General features: G+C 37.6%; 1 long non-coding RNA gene across 1 annotated transcript in view; it reads left to right on the forward strand.

Annotated features, from left to right (window-relative positions):
• The first annotated feature begins 302 nt into the window (after positions 1-302).
• Positions 303-22,887, forward strand: part of LOC131539487 (uncharacterized) — a 49,896-nt gene continuing 27,311 nt past the window's right edge. Inside the window, exons 1-3 of the long non-coding RNA XR_009270883.1 lie at positions 303-410; positions 11,118-11,191; positions 11,284-11,364. This is a non-coding gene — a long non-coding RNA (uncharacterized LOC131539487). The remainder of the gene's footprint in view (positions 411-11,117; positions 11,192-11,283; positions 11,365-22,887) is intronic.

A 22,887-nucleotide genomic window follows, 5' to 3' on the forward strand; every position in this document is an offset into this window, starting at 1 on the left:
ACATTTTTCATACAGACTAAACATACAGGAATGAAGAAAAAAGTCACCTACATCTTGGATGGCCTAAAGCCACACCAAGGCAACGGCGACGAAAGCAGTCTGCGGGGTCGGTTCACTTCGGCAGCGTCTGGGTCCAAAGTTGCCCTGACACACCATGCTCACGCTCAACACCCGACGGCTGAGTAGCACCTTTCTCGCCCACTGGTTCGCCAGCTGAACAGCCAATCAGAATGATCAGATGGCCCAACTGACCAATGAGCTCCGATGCCAATTCAACATGTCGAATCGGCCGAAAAAAATCCGGCGAGGACCAACTTCAGCCGACGGTGCGGAACACACTGAGAAAACTTAGTCAGCCGACGAACAAAAACTGCCCGAAAGCCGACCTTCGGCTTGGTACCGACTTAAGGGTCAGTAAATTAACAGAAAATGTTCTATTTTGGTTGAACTATCCCTTTAAAGCTCTAGTTGACAAACATTACATCTGTAATACAACTGCAAAATTCAGTTTAAACTTTGTTTAATGAACTAAGAAAAGAAAGACTAAAATAAGAAAAACGAAACAAGCTAAACAAAATGTTAGCAAACAACCATTTACAAATATTACTACTGTTCACAGTTACATCTTTAAAACGAGGCAGAAGTAAAAAAAAAAAAAAAAAAATGAACAAGGTGTTAGAGTATATAAAAACCAGTCAAGTCACCTTTATTTACATAGCGCTTTATACAATACTGATTGTGTCAAAGCAGCTTTACAGAGTCAAACCGGAAAATAGTTTGTCAATAATGCACTCTCAGAAATAAAGGTACAAAAGCTGTCACTGGGGCGGTACCTTTTCAAAAGGTACATGTTTGTACCTAAAGGGTTCATTTTGGTAGTGTACTTTTGAAAAGGTACCGCCCCAGTGACAGCTTTTGTACCTTTATTTCTGAGAGTGTGCAAGAGTAATTTTTCAAGTAAAAGTCAGTTCATTGGTGATTCAGTGTTGACATCATCCAGTTCTGCTCTCTTCAAATAATGTCTGTGCAATCAGCCAAGCGTCCCCCAAATAAGCAAGCCAAAGGGGACAGCAGCAAGGACCCAAAACTCCATCGGTGACAGAAATTGAGTAGAAAACCTTGGGAGCAACCAGGCACAGTCGGGGGGCAGTTCTCCTCTGGCCAGACGAAACCAGCATGGCGTGGTTTAGGCTGCAACACAGGTCAGATTGAGCAGAGGACTTGTCTGGTTCTCGTGGTCTTGTCCCAATGGCCAACGAGGTCTTCAGTGGGGATCTGTCTCTGGAGCTCATCTAGCTGACATGGTCTCCGCAAACATTCAGGGCTGTACAGGTCATCTCTAGGTGCTGATCCACCATCTGATCTGGATACAGTCTGGATCTGGGTGGCTACGGCAAACATCTGATCTAGATGAAGACTGGATCTGGGTGGCTATGGTGACCTCAGAATAAGAATGAAACAGACTAATATAACTAGCGTAGATGCCACTGAGAACAATAAAGCACATTATAATTGTAGTAAAAACTCTAAACATTTACACATATTACCTGGAATGAAAACAATAAACTCCTAGTCTTGAAAGTACACACAGTATGTAGTTGCAGTGGAGCAGTCTGGTGTCTGGTGCCTTGGAAGAACTGACTGAGTTGCAATGAAATCTTGCAATGATGACAAAGCACCAATAAAACCTTTGGCTACACCCTGATGGAGAAAGAAAAGTACATTTTAAGTTCAAAAAATGAAATGATGCCTTTTAAATCATTTACAATGTATCAATATCAGTTAATTAAATTTGTGATGAAACAAGAAGTTGCAACCCTTTTTTTTGGCACAAATCCATTCCACAATCCATTGCACAACAGGGAGCATTGATGCTGACTGGACTGGCAATAGAACATGTACATTTCATATTATAGGGCTACCTTAAATAGCATAAAAATAATATCAAAATATAACGGTCCTGCCTGTTGTTGATAAATCCCAGTGGTGACGTTTTACAAATTGATTGATCAGTTGTCCCGGTGTTACTGAGCCATGTCTTTCTCTGTGCCGTGTGCACAATCTACTGATTCACTACCTAGGGAACTGACTGGACGCTTTGAATGGCCTTTTGAAACGATTCAGTTGTTCATTTTCGTTCGATATATATATATACTATGGATAAGGACTGGATCTAGGTGGCTACCTCGGAATAAGAATGAAACAGACTAATATTAGCATAGAATGAAACAGACTGATATTAGATGCCAGCATAGATGCCATATACTGTACATATATATCAATCAGTGGCATTCCGTCCATATAAGCTGCGAATGCACCGCATACCCAGGCCGTCTGAGAGAATGAGTTCATGGGCTAATTAATATAAATTGATACCTTATAATTTGAGAGACTTAAAGTTTAATAAAGCGTTGGGAATAAGTACGTAAAATTATTTATGAAAAACAGCGGTCATTTTCTGTAAATCTACGGAAGCTTCCGGGTAAGTGGATTCTCTGCAGCTTTGGCGCCTCCGCTCTGTTGCTATCCCAGGTGAAAAACAAGTGCACTTCCATAATGTACTTAAAGTGCTCTATTTTCACGCACTAATTTTGTACTTAATATACTAAAAATGATCCTTTAGTAGCCTACTTCTTAAGGTCATTTTGAGAAACCATGAATATTAACTAAAATGCACTTTTAACTTAGGCCTACTATCTTTGTATTTAAAAAATGAATTTAGTTATAGTAGTACACTTGAACCCATCTTTCATACACTAGTACACTCAAGTGGTAAGCTGTCCGCGAAGCACTCGCCCAAGTGGAAAAATGCGCTGTTGCTGCCAGATCTCAATTGCCGAAAATTACAATGTGTTTGATGCAAAACTAACCCGACGAAATTAAATGGAAAACCCCCCCCCAAAAAAGCAATACCTTATGCCCTATACTTGTTTCGCTTACAGTTACAGTGTCCTTCTGTGATTTTATTGTTGTTTGCAACCTTACTTGGCAATATTTTAAAGATATTATTATTATTTTTATTTTTTTTTGGTATTTTGCATGGTCTATTATTGTCATCCGGGTGGAAGTTTTAACTCCTATTCACTGGGAATAAAAAATAAATAAAGAAGAAAAAAATAATAATTCAGTTTATGCAGAGATCTACAGGTGCATCTCAATAAATTAGAATGTCGTGGAAAAGTTCATTTATTTCAGTAATTCAACTCAAATTGTGAAACTCGTGTATTAAATAAATTCAGTGCACACAGACTAAAGTAATTTAAGTCTTTGGTTCTTTTAATTGTGATTATTTTGGCTCACATTTAACAAAAACCCACCAATTCACTATCTCAACAAATTAGAATATGGTGATATGCCAATCAGCTAATCAACTCAAAACACCTGCAAAGGTTTCCTGAGCCTTCAAAATGGTCTCTCAGTTTGGTTCACTAGGCTACACAATCATGGGGAAGACTGCTGATCTGATAGTTGTCCAGAAGACAATCATTGACAACCCTCACAAGGAGGGTAAGCCACAAACATTCATTGCCAAAGAAGCTGGCTGTTCACAGAGTGCTGTATCCAAGCATGTTAACAGAAAGTTGAGTGGAAGGAAAAAGTTTGGAAGAAAAAGATGTACAACCAACCGAGAGAACCGCAGCCTTATGAGGATTGTCAAGCAAAATCGATTCAAGAATTTGGGTGAACTTCACAAGGAATGGACTGAGGCTGGGGTCAAGGCATCAAGAGCCACCACACACAGACGTGTCAAGGAATTTGGCTACAGTTGTCGTATTCCTCTTGTTAAGCCACTCCTGAACCACAGACAACGTCAGAGGCGTCTTACCTGGACTAAGGAGATGAAGAACTGGACTGTTGCCCAGTGGTCCAAAGTCCTCTTTTCAGATGAGAGCAAGTTTTGTATTTCATTTGGAAACCAAGGTCCTAGAGGAAGGGTGGAGAAGCTCATAGCCCAAGTTGCTTGAAGTCCAGTGTTAAGTCTGTGATGATTTGGGGTGCAATGTCATCTGCTGGTGTTGGTCCATTGTGTTTTTTGAAAACCAAAGTCACTGCACCCATTTACCAAGAAATGTTGAAGCACTTCATGCTTCCTTCTGCTGACCAGTGCTGATTTCATTTTCCAGCAGGATTTGGCAGCTGCCCACACTGCCAAAAGCACCAAAAGTTGGTTAAATGACCATGGTGTTGGTGTGCTTGACTGGCCAGCAAACTCACCAGACCTAAACCCCATAGAGAATCTATGGGGTATTGTCAAGAGGAAAATGAGAAACAAGAGACCAAAAAATGCAGATGAGCTGAAGGCCACTGTCAAAGAAACCTGGGCTTCCATACCACCTCAGCAGTGCCACAAACTGATCACCTCCATGCCATGCCGAATTGAGGCAGTAATTAAAGCAAAAGGAGCCCCTACCAAGTATTGAGTACATATACAGTAAATTAACATACTTTCCAGAAGGCCAACAATTCACTAAAAATGTTTTTTTATTGGTCTTATGAAGTATTCTAATTTGTTGAGATAGTGAATTGGTGGGGTTTTTTTTAAATGTGAGCCAATTAAATTAAAAGAACCAAAGACATAAACTACTTCAGTCTGTGTGCATTGAATTTATTTAATACACGAGTTTCACAATTTCAGTATAATTACTGAAATAAATGAACTTTTCCGCGACTTTCTAATTTATTGAGATGCACCTGTACATACAGTAGGCTATATGTATATATATATATATAAACCTTTATCTATGTTTGGAAAGACGAACTCTTCTTCCGAAGCGCTATTCACAAAACCAGAAACGCCGTGTAACGTTAATCCGCCCCATACATACATTTCACCGTGGCTTGTTAGTCAGGTTTAATGTCGTCTTTTTACTTCACGGGACAATTGCAAAAGTTTACACACGCAAAAAACCATTCATCACGCCCATGTTAACTTCAAATGAGCGCATTACTGTGGTTAGCGTTAGTCGTATTAAGCATAATGGCTCATAAAGAGAGACTGCGCGATCTCTCTATATCTTTTCACGTCAGGGAAAGACAAAAATATCATACAACGCCAAATTTAGCTAAAATTCATTATAGTAACACAGCTTTTGATATTAAGTGTTTTATGGATTAAACAAGGTGAAAGACCACATTCCTCAATCATAGGCTTTCATACAACGCTTATTCGATGTTTTTATATATGTTGTACATAAATAAAACATTTACACCTTTTTAATATACGTTTTGATAAATTCAGTCTAAAGTTAAGTACAAATATTTATTCAGTGCCACACCTGACGCCTGAACTTGACATAGCCTACACTTAAATATCCACTTTTCTTCGGATATATAGCTCATAAAACACTTACTAAATGTCCACTCAAAAAAATCGAATATGTTGCATGATTTTCTCGTTAAATTTAGTCTAAAAAATAACATTTATTTAGTGGCTCTTACCTAAGCCGTGAACTTGACAAGATGGCGGCGCTGTTTCTCCCGCGAAGTCACTGAGGCGCGTGCACGTGCAGAATGATCTCAGTGTTGGCTGGATTTGTTTTTATTAGTTTAGTCGATATTCAGCATTCTGAATGTTCACTGGATTTGAAAATAACCATTCATTTAATGTTTTTAAGACTTAATATAATATGTCTTCTCAACTAAGCCCAAGCAATAAAATTAGTTAAATATTTCTGCCCTTCCAACATTTTGTTAATTGGATTTTTTTTTACATTTTTATCTATCTATCTATCTATCTATCTATCTATCTATCTATCTATCTATCTATCTATCTATCTATCTATCTATCTATCTATCTGTCTGTCTGTCTGTCTGTTTATATATCGTTCTATTGTTCTATCCATCATTCTATCTATTGTTCTATCTATCGTTCTTTCATTATATTTATTCTATTGTTCTGTTGTTCTATCTATCATTCTATCTATTTGTCTGTCTGTCTGTCTGTCTGTCTGTCTGTCTGTCTGTCTATCTATGCATCTATGCATCCATCCATCTAGGAAAACTGTAGCATTGTTAGAATCCATCAATCGATCTATATGTCTGCCTATAGGAAAATTGTGAAGCACTGTTAGAAAAAAATTTGATTCAGTCTTCTTGAAATTGGAAATTATATACAGAGAGCAAATAGATGTGTACAAAAGGTTACACAGGACAAAAGCTTAACAAAGAGCCCTGACAAAAGCCTACAATGAGAGACACAATCATTTAGCTAAATAATCTCCTATGGCATTTAAAGGACAGATGAAGTTCTTTCATGTAAAAGCAGCCCATGGTGGAGGGTTTTATTAAGATTCTATACATCCTTTCCTATTCAAGCACTATGACAGCCTTGATTCAAATGAGGCCACCTTGAAACATCTCACGCACAAAGCAGTGAAAATAGAGGTGAAAGTAGTTTTCAGTTACGACATATGTCGGTAGGATGGAGGTCATGTTTTAACCGTCATTTATTGAGCCTCTGTGTAGCAGCTTACAAAACCATTCCTCAATGAATCTGCGAGAGTTTTTGTTGCATTGCTATTAGCGGCTCCCATACTGCCCCTTTGACCTGCTGAATAGAATTCAGATATACGCCACAGGTTTGATGACAGTGGAAGTTTGCAGGGAGTTAGTGATTATTTTTGACATTTTTAATAATTAACTACCATCAGACCCTCTCTTTCTCTTCTCTGCATCACTCTGGCCAGTGCTCAGGAGATGGCCAATGAGTCTCAACAGATTGCCACTGTGTGAATATTTAACGAAAACAACATGAATAAATTAACGCCCCACAGCTACTGTACATGCCTTGCAAACTTGGACAACAGAAAGTACTGTGATGTAACAATGCTCTTTAGCACTGTCCTAGACACGAAATACTGAAATGAGATCACCATAGCATGATATTCAGGTTGTGCAATCTGCCCTTGGATCCTACAAACATTATAATTTCATTTAAATGTTATTTTTATTGCATGTGCTCTTTCTATATTTTTTCCTATACCATTTAAATGAAAAAAAGGTTGTGCATATGCTGGGACCAGTCATGTAAGTGATAAAAGCACAGATAGTTCAGGGCCATATGCTAGGTGCTTTATTGTAAACCTGTAATTATTTAACCGATGGCAGTCTTAAAGGGTTTGCTTACCCAGTAATGAACACTTTGTCATTATTTAACCACCCTCGTGCCTTTCGAAAGTTGTTTCGAAAGAGTTATTTTGCAGAATGTTTCAGCTGCTTTTTTCCTTACAATGAAAGTGAATGGGGATGGAAGCTGTCAAACTTCAAAATGACCAAAACACCCACAAAATGACAATAATAGTGACTTGTATAACTCAATGAAATATATTTTGAAATAGAAAATATATTTGGTTTCAAACTATATACAGTAAAATATAGCTATATTAAAAAATGAGTATGTTTCTTGCTGAATTTTATTCAAATGTGTTATGTTCACAGATGGATTTCTTGGATTGAAATATATGGGCACCGTATAATTTAAAATGCTTTTAAAATAATATAGATATTAAAGCACATCGTCAAAAATATACAAAAATAGGCTAAATATATTGGTAGAAAGTATTTACGTAAAAACAATTATGGGTTTATGGAAAAATATATGGGTTACTCGCAATTTCTCAGTGAAGTTTTTGTGCTTTTAAAGTGTTTCTGTCATATTTGGTGCTTGATGGCCCCATTCTCCATTTACTTTCATTGTATGGATGACAGAAGACATTCAGAAGAAAATAATACAGATTAGGAGCGACATGAGAGTGAGTAATTGATGTCCGAATTTTCATGCTCGGATAAACTATCCCTGTAACATTTACACCTGCTATGTTTGACTTTTAAATGAATGATATCTTGTATGTTTCCACTAGAAACCCAAAACAAATTTCAGCAGGGCACGAGACATGGCCATGCACCTTGACTCTGAATTAACTGGCATTCACAGAACATACATGCGTAATACTTTAACATCTAGTTCTCACTCAGAAGGTTTAACCTTTACATTTTAAGCTTACAGTGTCATTCACAGACACATGCACACATAGAATTACATTAGAAATCCCATCCAGTCTACCTAAACTTGCACTACAGGCAAGTTCGATCAGCTCTAGGGTTAAAAGTCGACAGGGTATAGAACATTGTGAGGGGTTTCTACGAATATGACGTGTTTCGTTGGTTTGTGCCTCATCTACCGATAATTCGCTGCTTACAGATAGGGATAAAAGTGTTAATCTACTGTATAATCATAATCCCTCTAGGAGGCCTGCAGGGAAATATAAGCCCTAGTTACAATAAGAGAACCGCTGACACCCGAATTCTTTTATCATCTCATTTCAAAGTTGTGGAAACTTAACTTTACGTCAAACAAAGAGCGAGCATGAGTCAGATTCAGGCTTCATAATAGAAGCACGCTGCTACCTATGAAAACAGACCTAGCTTTGATGGTTCACCAAGGCCCTTGTGCATTATCATTCATATTAAACTATAACCCAGTGGCACTTATTTTCCTGACACAATCTCGCTGGTCAATCAATAATGCATCCCAGAGTTCAATTTGAGATGGATGGATATGCTTTATCCTGCACATAATATTGTGGGCAATCTTACAGTGCAGTCGTTGGTGGAGATAGAATTACCAGCCGCTAATCAGATGCTAAAGAGCGAGCGGCGTCTGTTTGCGTGCATGGAAGATGGCTTAATATTACAGGGAACATTAATGGAAGAGGAAAGGTAAGCAAATATCTGGCGAGATACCTGCTATCAAGCAGTTAAACAATTTCCGAACAGCCCGCATGTCAATAATGCGACTGCCCTCAGCAGTTAGGAAAGTTCTGCTTTATTGCCGATTTACATAGAAATTGCCTTATTTTAGACTCAATGGGCTTTTTTTTTAATGCATTATCTGCTACTCTGTCTTATCTATAAGATGGCGAGGTTCTGATTAGAATTATACACAATCAGGGTTGGAGAGTGCCTTTCGACTGTGAAGCGTACTGAAGTTGTCATAGGTTTCAGTCCGAGAGTTCTGCTTCTATTATTTATCTAATTAAAATGCAAGGTGATATTGGTGAAAAAATCACAGCAGCAAAGTGCAGAAATAGTAATATATATAAAGAAAGCTCGACCACATCGCTGTAGAAATGATTATTGATAGGAATGTGAATAACCCCCCCCCCAGTGTTAAAGTGTTTGCACACAGTCCATAAGAGTAATTATTATTTCAGGAGAACAAATATCACCCCTTGGGCTCCAATTATTTTCATGCATTGTCTCCCTTAGCTTCTGACTAGGTCTGGTTGTTTTGCCTTTGTTCTTTATTTATTTTTTATCCATCTTCTTTTTCTTGGAGAGTTTGCGCTGTACAACTTTAACCCTTTGTGCTGTTGCCTTTTTGCACGTGTTATCGTTTTTGTAGCACGCTGTGAATTCCTATCCACTTATTAATGTTTGATAAGCTGTCTAATCTCATAAAAGAGTGACAAATACCCGAACATATCAAATCACCAAGTGGATACCAAATGTTCATGATGCTGAACAACATCTGAATAGCTAACAGTGTACTAAACAGGCTGAGTAGTGAAAGCTTTAGTCAGCTTTTTTTGATCCATTTTATATGTATGCTTTATCTAATATATCTAATATACAGTATTAACATACCAAGAAATATTACTTAATCATTATATATATATATATATATATATATATATATATATATATATATATATATGAAAGTATGACAGTAAAGACATTTATAATGTTACAAATCATTTAGATTTCAAGTTACTGCTGTTCTTTTAATCCAGTATAATTCATAGAATTAAAAACTTCACAGTTTCCACAAAAACTTTAAGCAGCACAACTGTTTTCAGCACTGATAAGAATTTTTTTTTCTTGATTATGAAATCAGCATAATATAATGATTTCTGAAGGATCATCTGGAGAAATGGCAGCTGAAAATTCAAAAAAAACATTTTAAAATATATTAAAATAGGAAATAATTATTTTAAATGGTAATATTTTACAATATTCCTTTTTTATGCAATTTCAAATGCTATTAAAATGAAGATGCTATTTTTCGCAAATAAATGCATGCAGTGTTTATATATTTAAGTACAAACAATGGAAGAAAAGGGGAGTGTTTAGGAAACCTGTTTGGAAAGAATTATTATAATGCAGTTTGGTGTTGATGGCTCAAACAAAACTCAAGGTCGTTGCGGTTAGGGTCAGATCTCATCGAAAGTGTCATCTTCATTTTCCTTCGTATTGTCACTTGCAGACCAACCAGTGGCAGATCTGCCATTGTACAGGCATTTGCTATGCGAAAATCATCATTGTCAAAGGCAACTTAAAGTTTACACCAACTAATTGGCAGCAACATAAAAGGGGAATTGAAAAATGACAGAAGACACCCTGCTTCCAACCCCCCTTTTGAAATTTGTCAAAATGTTTTCTCTTATAAGGGGAAAACAAAGCATTCGCTCGTTAACGATGAAAGAGTTGCCTAAGTCCCCTGTTGATTGACGATCACTGAGATGTATGACACCTCTCAACTTGTCATGGAGGAGTTATTTGTACTCGGCTGCGATCCGTTCTGTGAGGAGAGACCAGATGTCCCGTCTTAATTAGGCCTGCAGTGATGTTTTTAATGACTTCTACCCCATTACGGGCAGAGCGTGCGCTAGTGAGAACGAGAGAGGAGTTTCAAATCTTCCTCCCTGTCACTCTCGTCTGAATGTGTGTGAGCTCCAGGAAGTGTGCTGCTTTTTGTCGGATTGCGGTGTGTGATTTGAGATATGCTAAAACCCTCTGAAGAGCCGGGGAGGAACTTGGGGGTTTGGAGCGAGAGGAGTCAATGGAGAACAAATGCAACTTTTCTGCCTAATCTCCTCTCTGAATTGTTTTTGTATTGCATGCTTCATTTATATCTATGAGGGTGCACATTGTGTAATATATTTAATTAATGGCGTCTGTTATGGAAAACTAGGCCAGACTAGTTGATGGGAGATGTCTAGTGCACAAAGACTGATATAAAACACTCATACAGAACTTAGTTATGCTCTCCCGAAAGGTTTATGCGCTACTCTACTGTTTTATTGCACATCTGATCTCTAATTCTGATTCCCCTCCAGACGACCGCCAAAAAAAGGAATCGTCTCGTACCTAGATTTGGCGTTTGCACTTGGAGATTCATGACAGGCCGCCGGTACACGGAGTATTAGAGCTCTCACTTACAATGCACAGATCAAATTTGAATTTGGCCTATATTAAATTATATCTCTTCCTCTGATGTGTCAGGTCGGTACATTTGGAGAACGGCGCAGAAGACTGTTCGGAAGGCATTACCTGCGTGCGAATCACCTCAAGGTAGAATCGAAAGTAAGTTTCTGAATAAATGTAATTGCTTTGCCATAATGAGGGTATAAAATGTTATTAATATTTTAGAACAAGTCCTATTTTTCATTTCTGAAAACCACTACGGGGCTCCTTTTCAAAGGGTTTCAGTCAAAACCCAATGGGAGATTCAATTGACTTTAATCTTGCATTCGTTTGAAAATTTTAGCCCATTAGTTAACTTTGCCTTTTCTGTGCAGTTTTCATTGCATTTCAATGAAGCCGCTTTCCTGTGGTGTTAAAACACTAATAGTTGCTTCAAATAGTAAATGAGGAAAGGATATATAGAGGGAGAGAAAGTGGGGAAGAGAAGAGTTGATGACCTAAAATATTTATATAAAACATCTGTGTTTTTATGGAGGTTGGAATAAAAAAAAAAAGATCCAATACACAGCTACAGGGTACAGGAATCAAATATTTATATGCTTTAGTGAATAATTTGGGGATTGAGATGCAACTATTAAGCATTCTGCACCAAACGCGGTGCTCTGACAACATATCAATTGTGGCCAGGTGCACCAGCTAATTGGTGAAATGCATTGTGGTCACTGGCAAGGGAAAGTCAGGGGACTGGCCGTAATCAAATAAAGGGAAGGCCTGAATAATTCTTTTTGAAGTGCTACAGACCTCATGAGTGTGACGCGACTCTAATTGCCGACGCTCGGCACGTACCCACCCGCTGAATTCGTGAAGACCCCCCTACACCTGCTCAACCCACTCGGGACCAACAGTATGAAGGAACCGTATTTGAAACCAGTTCATTTTGACTCACTTCAACTAATTTTGTCCAAATCTCCAAAGAACAATCTCAAAGTGCCAGTGCTTCATCGGATCTCCACGGTAAACCATCTTCTCACTACCTTTCCTTATACAGTAAATCACGTAGGATGATTAAAACGCCTGCCTTGTGAAATGCTAATGCGTAAAAAAGCACTTATTTGACATCTGCTAAATAACAACAGTCCTTACCTTGAGGCTGACCATCAGCCCCCCCCTTAAGGGTCAGCATTTTGAATCCTGGCTGCTCAGCTTTGAATAAATAAATTGTGTCATTATGCTTTTCATCGTCTGATAAACAGCTCTTTTTCGCACTCAGAATCTCCATTAAAGAAAAGTAGGTCAAGAGCAGAGGCTTTAAACGGCAAGCCAATACACTTCTCTTCTCCTTACTTCTCTCCTAAAAAAACCCTGCAGACTAGCAAGCCACCCCAGTGGTTTATCTCAGTCCTAACTCAGCACTAGCACCAGCAAATACAAGTGCACATCAAAGCATGCATCCAGATCAGGTTATTTTGGATAAAGTTGTGGTATTGTTGGTAGCAATGCAGCGCATACGAGACATTAGAAAATATTATGAATTTAAAAGGATAGTTATTTTGTGTTATGATCCTTTGGCCCTATAGAAATGCCTATGGTCAGGTTATATTTAGCTTATTACACGATTCTCTGGAATGCTTGAATCAGAATTGTATATATTTTTAAAGGTATATACTGTATGTGCGTATGTGTGGATGGACGGATGCACCGATCGATATATATATATATATATATATATATATATATATCCAGTATAGAAACAAATATTTGAACTTCACATTTATATATACACATACACACACTTACTTTGCACTCTAAATATATTAAGTTAAATATGTAAACTAAAGACATCACAATTTTATTATAGTACAAATGTAATCATTTTAAAATTTCAATAAAGATGAACAGTGTTAGCATTTTCAAAAATTATGTTTAAGTAAAGGTTAGATGGTGGTCAAGGTAATGTAAATGTAAAAATAGTCAGAATTGAGCATGCATAATTAAATATCAAATATCATCCAATACCGATATATCTACAAATCAGCTGATAAATCAAAGGGATTTATTTTTCTGTAACAACCACCTGAATGCACATTTATTCCTTGCTTAACCTTAAATAACTGTCAGGAGCATTTTAATAAAACGGTATACATCACTTTAAAAAAAGACATTTTCTCATGATTTCGGGTCTGTTTACACAACATCGTGCAAATCAGGGGAAAGCCAGTGTTCTCTGTCTGTCAGCACAGGGTGTATAATGGGGCATCAAAGGAGCCAAATCAACAAACAAATGCCTGTTTGCAGGATTGAGAGGATGAGTCTGATAGGACAGGATACCCATCCTGCCCTGGTGAGTGTCTCAGACAGTCTGAGCTTAGGCCTGCCTTTGCCCATCTGTCGTGAACCCTGGCCAGCACAGGAAGGGGGGCCATACCAGGACAGCAGTCCTCCAATCACGTGCCTTGTGTTGGTCCTAATACTTTTCAAATGATGCTTCCTGTCTAAGACCGCCCAAATTGGAAGAAAGCTCTTGGTTTTCTGTAATGCACTGTCATGAAGCAGTTTTTTCTGAGACCCTGAACTGATTTAGCTGGTAAACAACCTGTTAACCTTGCTTCGCTGCTGAGAACGGCCTGTTTCTACGCAACGAGATGTCATAATCATCTTACTTTACAAGAGTCCGGCATTATGCGCAGTATTTTCATCTCTCGTCAGCATCCTTGGCAGAACGGCAACGTGTCAGGAATCCAATATATCTAAAAGCGAGAACGATAGGACTTGCATTTCCTCCGGAAACCACTTTGAATTGGCGTAAACATAGAGAAAAGTGCATTTTCCTGTAGATCTAGGTATTTATGCTCTTAAATAACATCCCGGTTTGTTGCTCTGTATATATAGGGAATATAGTAGTCTTCATAGGCATTAAGGCTGGCCTCAGGGAGAGGAAGATGAGGGTATGTTAGACCAGAGTTACCGCGTGGGGTCCATATCAAAACCCGACCATCGCACCACTATCCCTGTCTGCATCCAATTTCAGCATGAACGTTTCCTGTTAAACCCCCATCAAACAGACACACGGCAGCACAAAGGAAAACCTCATCTCCACGGGAAACTAATCCGCCGGTGTGCGCTGTAAGCCTGTCAGGGTTTTTTTTTTTTTTTTTTTTTTTTTTATTGAAAGAAGTCATCACTCATTTTTGCCAAAGATTAAAAGTATGGCTAAATTGAGAAAATCCGCTTAGGAATTTTTCTGAATTTAAATTTGGACTGGGAAGTGAAGAAGCTTCTCGGGACAGAAAAGGTGTGTAAGGTGAGATAAATTAGAACATGTAGACAACATATTTGTTTCGGCCCTCCCTCTTCTCTATATATTTCTATCTAAGTCTTCCTTTGAATGCTGAACAAATGAATGAGGTGAGTTGGTGGCATTTTTGCAGTTACCTCAAAAATCGCGCTTCCTTATTGGAAATTCGAGCATAAGAGACATGCATCTAAAATGAGTTCTCCGTCCCTTTAATTGCATCACCACTGGCAACAAGGTGTTTCGGTGGGAGGGAATGACAATTGCTTGCCGGCAGGAAGAGGGGGGCTGGGTCAATACCACTTTCACATCTACTGGGCAACATTCCCTGGATAGTGTATTTACCTCTAGGTTAGTTGGCATTAACTTATTTCTTATTAAATTATTTATACTAAAAAGTGGCAATTTGTGCTTATAGTCATTGCTAAAATAAAACATAGCTGAACATGTTATTTTTATTGATATACTATTATAAGCTTTTATTTTTATATTTTTCATATTTTTTTGTCATAAGTTTGTTTTATACAAATATTTTTAAATAGTTTTAAATTTTAGTTTTAGTTAGCTATTTTAATAGTTAAACTTTAACGTATTTCATTTGTCAATGTTTGTCCGTTTTTCATGTAATATTTCAGTTTTATTTTATTTCAGCTGTATTTCAGTTAACAAAACTGTTTTAGTTAATGCAGACCTAAAGCTTTTTCCTTTCATTTAATTCTGTTTAGTTTTATTCTATATAATGTGTTTATTTAATATTTAATTAAATGGTTAATTTCCATCAAGAGTGCAAATATTGTTAAGGTCCCTTTACGGCAAATCTATGTTGGCCCAGTAGTACACAACACAAGGAGATCTCCACAACACAACAGAAACAAGCCGCAACAATGGAAACAAGCCACAATACAATATAATTAGCACAACACAAAGTAAACAATTCACAACACAATGAAATTAGCACAACATAAACAAGTCACAGCATAACAAAATTAGCACAACACAATGGAAACAAGCTGCAACACAACAGGAACAAGCCGCAATGCAACAAAATTAGCACAATACAACAGAATTAGTCCTATGTGTTGTGTTGTGGGAGTTTCATGTGTTATGGAGATTTAGTTGTGTTGTGCACTACTGGGTCACCATAAAAAATAAGTTCATTTGGCAGCCATCTTGACAAATCACCCTGGGCGGCTATTCTTATGTTGACAACAGACAATCGAATAAAGCTTATATTTACTTGAGTGAGGAAAGAAAGATATCTAAAGGACAGTTTGAGGCATCGTAATCTAGGTTTTTCTGGTCGAGCTAATATAGAAACAACACAAACGTCTCAATCAAAAAAGCTTTTTTTAACTGAAATCAGGACTTTGTACATCCGCCATTCATTACAATTTCTTGCGTTTATTTTTTCCAAGTGATCCATCTTCTATACTTTAGTTGAACCTGAAATCACATACTGTCTGAGAGATCTGCGTGGGCTTACCTTTCGACCGCTAATAAAGCATATTTTATGAGTGTACATGTAGTATGAATGCAGCTGTACATACTACCTCCATCATGTCGCCATTGCTGCCATCGTCAGTCGCGTCACAGTTTCCCGCCATTAGCGAATGTGAAACCTGTTGAATAACAGTCATTATTTGGGAATTCTGTTTGGTGCCACTAATGATGCAGACATCCAAAAGTGCAGCACCAGCACTCCGTGATCTTTTGTATAAACTTCAGAAAGGCAGCAAAGGTAGACGAATGTTGTAAAGAGAGAAGCCGAGCTTCATGTGTGCAGAAAGAGGAGCTAATCAGCGGCCTATCGCTCTCTCCTCTGCCATTGTTACTGGCCTCGCTGGCCTGTACCGAGCTTCTTAGTTGGTAATTATGTCAGCTCCAGCCTAAATGATTTATTATTTATTTTGCCAGACTGCAGCCTGAGAGACAGCTGCCCCTGGAGTGGTCATTAATGTGCTATCTGGCCGGGCAGGGCGCGGCTCCTATGATCCTGACCCAATCTCAGATCCTAATCCAAGGAGGAAGGAGGCTGCAGGCCAGGATTTGGCGGCCCAGCTATCTCTCTCTCTATAATTGATAGGTTTTAGGCGATTATATGCTTCACGTGATTAAGATCTATAACGATGTATTGATCGGACTGCACTGGGATTCGACCAGGGGGTGTGAGACATCCACGACTACCCGCTCCACCCCCCCTTCCCCCCAACCGATGGTTTGACATTTTGATATCTGACATAAGATAAAAGTGCGCGAGTGTGTATCTGTACACGTGTGTCTTTTCCTCCCCGTACGGCGAACCTGCAGATGAAAGGGACGAATGTTGTTTGAGTTTATGAGTACATACATATTTACAGTGTGCGCGTGCGGGAAACATGCACATCTATCAATCCGGGGATCAGAAGACGAGCTGGATTGGATTTTGAAGGTTAGGCTGAGAAGCCTGTGGGTGGGTGATTATTAATTATGATAGCTGTAGACTCAGATTTTATCCCGCAGTCAGAGACCTGTGGGACATCAGCTGAGCCGGGTTGGCTGACACTGAGACAATCAGGAACAGGATGATGTGGCACTTGATGGGAACTCGGTGGGAAAAAAGCGCCACTTTCATCTGTGAACATCGGGATGATCTGTAGCGCTAATACAGCACATAACTAGCATAACTATGCAGTTTCTTATAAAAGTATCATCTTGTAGAACAAATACTCTGTTGGCTAAAAAATGAATTTGAAATGGCTGCTTGCATAGCTACAAGCTAATCAAATAGCTGGGCTACACTTTAAAAACAAAAGTTAGCTATGCTACAAGTTGCTAACAAAAAAATTGCTAAATACATTGAAGCTTTTTAACTGCAAGGATCTGAAATTAGGATAACATGATTAATTTTTACAATAAATACAGCTGATGAAACAAACAAACAAAAAAATTATAGCATTCTGAAAATTATAAACTTAATAATTTTACCAAATATATATGCATATAATAACTTATATGCAGTTAACCATATCCAGCATATATGCATATAACTGAATGTCTTGTTACCCTACATTATATATAAATTAATTTATATAAATGTAATTTTAATTTTTATAACTTAAATGGTTTGAATAATTCTTTATTAAATTGGTGAATCTTTTATTTGGTCAGTGAATCATTTGTTTACATAAATCATGTGAACAAAATGATTCACTTAAGATTCACAAAAACATACTTTTGTTTTAATTACTGTAGCCTCAGATGTCACAGCCACGGACAGTTGGCTGAATGTCTGAATCTGATACATATCACACACAAAATTAGAAAAACTTCAGGAGTTTCGAAGTCGTCATCAGATTGGTTAAAATTATACAAGGATTTCCAAGAGACATGTGTGTCGCGGTTTTTAACATTCCGCCTGGAAACAAGATGCTGTGATGCCAAACCCCCTCATGGAAGAAGAAAGCCGTTGTGTTTACAAATGTGATAATGAGCGCTTATCAGGATCAACTAAACGCTGTTTTTTAAGTGAGATATTTAAAGTTTGCGGCATAGAATCTTTAAAATATGTCCAAGAGTTTTAGACACCGCGGTCGGTTATTGTGTCGACATTTCCACGCCCCTAAACATGGCGCGACACAAAACGAAACGTGATTGGTTTCTTTACCTGTCAGTCATACGGCCTCTTGGGCGTGTCTTGGCCATTCAAATCGGCCAAGATTCCCTGACCTTCTGTTATCAGTCTGAAGGTTTGACTGCGCGAGACTATAATTACTGTAGTTCCTCCCTTAATTGAGAAATACTTTCCCAATGATATGTAAAAAATGTAAGTTAATTAAAATTGGAAATCTAAGTACATGCAGTATGCTATATGTGCCCTATATAACTGTATATATCTGTAAATGTCGTGCCAATTACCCAAAGCTCAAGGAATCTTTTGATGATCTAAGCTCAGTTCAAGATGGAGCTTTTCAACTGACTCTTTGGCTATCAACAAGCTTCCCTGCTGTCGATTTGCCATGCGAGAATCCATCCCTCTTGGTAATAAACGGAGTGCAGAAGGGAAACAGAGCGAGAGTGGGGAAATTAAAGAAAAGCAGACAGAAGCATTTCTAGCTCATTCCTGCATTATGGCGCATTTCCATTTTTTCGCCTCAGTCTTAATCTCCATTGAATGACTGTCATCGCCCTCCGGCAGTAATTAGGAACGGACTCTGGACAACAACAGACAAGTTGGCCTAGCTTGTCTCAAGCAGCAAATTACCTTTAGCTTATGGTAAGCAATATTCCGTGCCAGGCAACTTTTACTGCTGATTAGCAATTAGCCCAAACTACCAGCAGCCGAAGAGCTAATGTTTAATTTGGTTTGCTAATGATAGACTCCCATCTAGTGTGCGCAAGCTGGGAGAGCGAACTCGAGGGAAGGGGGTTGGGTGTAGAAACGTATGGATTTCTTCTTAATTCCTTTTCATTTACAACCTGACAGGCCCTCAGGTAGTAAGGAAATTTCTTAGCGATTAGTAATGGCTGCCCCTTCAAAGTGGCAAACGAATGTTAATGCTTCTCTTCAAGGCCTTCGCCCAGAAAACACACACTCCTGAGGCTAAAAAATCATAGCGTTTTCTTTCACAAGCACCAAATCGCACAAAAAGGTGACAGCGAAGAAATTAGCAGCACTACGTGACCAAAACTACATGGACGCCCCTTGCTAATTGCTAAAAGGTGCATAAAATCAAGAATACAACTCCTTAGACAAACTCCTTCAGGTCTTAAAGAAATTGAAACGGTGTCTGGAGTGAAAGAACTTCACCTGGACTACACAAAACACAGACTTGAACCCTTTGGGATGAATTGGAACGGCTAATGCTAGTCAGACACCATATTTAAAGAGTTACACAACTAAGTACACTCAATGACTGCTAAATACCTTGTTTTCTGTAAAGCGGCTCTGTGTTTATTTGCAAACATGAGCAAGCGGTGTCAGCGGGGGCTTCAAAGTGTCCCATAAGATCCCGCTAATCATTCTCATGTAACCAAGCACACACTTGTGGGCTGGACCCGCCAAATCAGGTGGACTAGCTGCAGCGCTCACTCAGAGCAAGTTCAGCATAGATGCTTGTTAAGAATGTGCAATGGTTACCGTGGGAATTATCCCGTCCCTCGAGGCTAGGGAGTTTTCGGCACTAATGAACGGCAAGGATGAGGCTCGTTATCCTCCTCTGTCTGTCTGATATTCAGCCACAGTGTCTCATCTCGTACACGCGCCTCTCTCTAGTAAAGATGGAGGATAGATGGTGGATTTGGCTCTCACGTGGACCTGAGCTTCGAAAAAGATCCCCTGCGGTACGGTTAGAATGAGAGATGATATTTCTCAAAGCAGCTGAAGGTCATCATCAGCTAGGTTCAGGTTGCATGTAAATATGGTTGTCACTTCTAAGTGCTTAATTGCTTTCTGTACACATACTGTTGGGTTATTTCAGTACCAGATTCTTGCTTTTCACACTAAATTATTGTCTGTCGACTGAGTATATAGTGCACAAGACGTATTTAAAGGTCCACAGAAAAGTAATTTTTGTAAAAAATATATATATATATATTTTATCTAGGGTTGCCAACACTGTGACTTTGACTTGAAATATTAATAAAATATATAATTATAAATAAAAATTGTAATAAATTAGTAAATACTTTCCAGATCAAATTTTACCAAGTAGCTATGGCTTTTGGGTGTTTTATCTTTTTTTTTCTTATATAATATAATATAGAAAATAAAATAATTATATATGTAATATTTAATACAAGCAAATAAATGTAAATGAGTACATTTTAAATTTTATTTTATTTATTTTATTTTATTTATTTTATTTTATTTATTAACATTTTAAAAATAAAATAAAACTTTATTGATTCACGTTAGGTTCAACTGTTTTATTTTGAATGAAATAAAATATTTAAAAGCTTACTGTTTGGAGACATATCTTCTTGATAATATCAACCTTAATATATTTTTCACACAGTATTTTCAGTAAAATTCTGCTTGCTTACATATTTTCGAAAGGGGTCCCTTACAAGAAGCTCATCATCCATGGCATCAAACAGTTTAAAAACCCTCTGATGTGAAAGAGAGCAACCACTACAATGAATCAAAATTTCTCAGTTTGTGTTTTACGAAAGAAATACTCTATGGAAATACATGGGTTTTGGAATGGCATTAGGGTGAGAAAATGACTCATTGATGGATGATAATTAAAATAAATGGCATTAAGTTATTCAGGAATGAATAAATGGCAATCCTGGATTTGAGAAGCAAGTAAAAAAAATTATAAAGTAAAGTAGAAACAAGAAAAACCACAATCCTTCCCTTAGGAAGTGATATTGTAAACTTCAGGTGCTTCATGCAGAGTTTAAAGGAAAGCAGGCTGTCCTCATTGACCAGTGTTGTATGTTGTTTGTTTACATTTCTTTCCTAATTCTTCTTCCACCCTTTCTTGTTGTCTTCATCGGACACAACCGAGATACGGCCAAGGTGTGGTTCTGCTGCTTGGCAGGTTCAAAAGCAAAGGGATGTTTTCCTTTTCCTTTCCAAAGTTCACAAACCCAACTTTTTTCAAATCTGTGTTTCTGATTTGTGCAGGCTCTTGGGAATGACAGCGGTGGAAAAGAAAAGGGGCCTGTGGAATCGAGTGGTGGGAGAGGTAGAGAGGGACAGAGAGAGACAGAGGATGGGATGGAGAAAAAGAAAGAGAAGGAGAAAAAGCACTAGAACATAGAACTCTCTCACTCATCCTCTCACTCTCTCTTTCATACACACACACAAAAACACAAAAAAGACTGACAGGCTGGAGCTTCAAAGCTTTAGCTTCTCTCTATCCTTCCTCTGGTGTGGAATTTCAATGCAGTATTTCATTTTTCATTGGGGGGTTGGGGAGGGTGAGGAGGTTGGAGCAGGATGAGTGTGTATTCTTTCAATGATCCACTTCTGTCCCACAGTGGCCCTCTTATAGTGCTGATGTGTTTTAGTAAACTAATATCAACACAAATCCAGCCATGCTGCAAATGACCAACATGTGAGGTTGTCATGACTTTTACGGGCATGTTGCATTTGGAAACTAAAAATTCAGCAGATGGCAGCAATAAAATGTAGCAATAAAATTGCAATTTACTAAATATTTTATTAAATTTTTTAAATTATTATTTTTATTATTTTCTTTATTTAGGTACTCATCAGGGATGTTCCCCTTTAATTTCCAACATGAGCCAACATGATATCAAAATGAGTAGCTTTGAGGTTATCTTTATGCTGGTCTACTCTTAAATGTTGACAAAATTCACTTTTACCGGATATAAATAGCCTGTTGAAATGCTTTTCTCATTCTGGAAAATGGAGCAGTGATGACTCATCCTGCACAACACAGATTTTTTGTCCAATCAGATGCTCTCTTGAAGAAGAATGTACCGCCCCCTTATGCCACACACAACTGACTAGAAAGTAATAATTCATCATGGCAGTAGCATGGCTATTCAAAAAAAAAAAAAAAACACACACAGCTGATCCGTTCAAATGGAAATGCATCATCAACACAGAAAACACAAATTTTTCTTACTTGGAAAAAAAAAAAATAATAATCAAATAATTGTTTTTAAAATTAAGCTTATTTTATTTCAGATAGTTTCCAAGAATTTATTTTTTTATTTTTTATTTTCTTTCAGTTTAATTTGACGTACTAAAATAACTAAAACTAGAACTGAAAAAAAAAAAAAACTATATACGTATAATATGACAAAAATGCAGAACAATTAAAGATTTAACAAAAATGAAAATGAAAAGAAAATATAAAAATAAAAACCAATTAAAACTATTTAAAAAACTATGAACATATCTCAATGAAAAAACGGCTTTCCTTATGTATAAAATCCAAGTACATTAAATATTTTATTTTTTAAATATTTTTTTTTATTATTTTATTTATTTATTGAGGTACTCATCACAGGGATTTTTCCCTTAATTTCACTGGATATTTGATGCAAACGGTACAGGACACTGTGTCCACCTTTCTGTGAAACTGCTCCTATACAAAAATGTAATAAAGAAACCATGGTTTTGTTCATTTCCATTTGGCACAGAGAGAGAAAAAAAGTACCGTAGGTGTCCTACATAACTTTTCCATTGAGATTATAAGTTGTTAGAAGATGCACAAATCGTGACAGATGTTGTTCAGTATGTAAGATGTATCATGTTGCAGTTCCTTTAAGGTTAACGGGGACAAAAATCTTCTTTTTTTGAATAATCATTTGGCACTTGGCAAGAGTTTATTTTGGACTCTAATTTTTTAGTAAGCAATTTTTCTTTTTTACAATTTAACAGTATAAACTATAAAAATATAAATCTAGTCAAGTTGCATCATTTCAAAAAC

This window comes from Onychostoma macrolepis, chromosome 04 (genome assembly GCF_012432095.1).
Source record: "Onychostoma macrolepis isolate SWU-2019 chromosome 04, ASM1243209v1, whole genome shotgun sequence".
Taxonomy (NCBI): domain Eukaryota; kingdom Metazoa; phylum Chordata; class Actinopteri; order Cypriniformes; family Cyprinidae; genus Onychostoma; species Onychostoma macrolepis.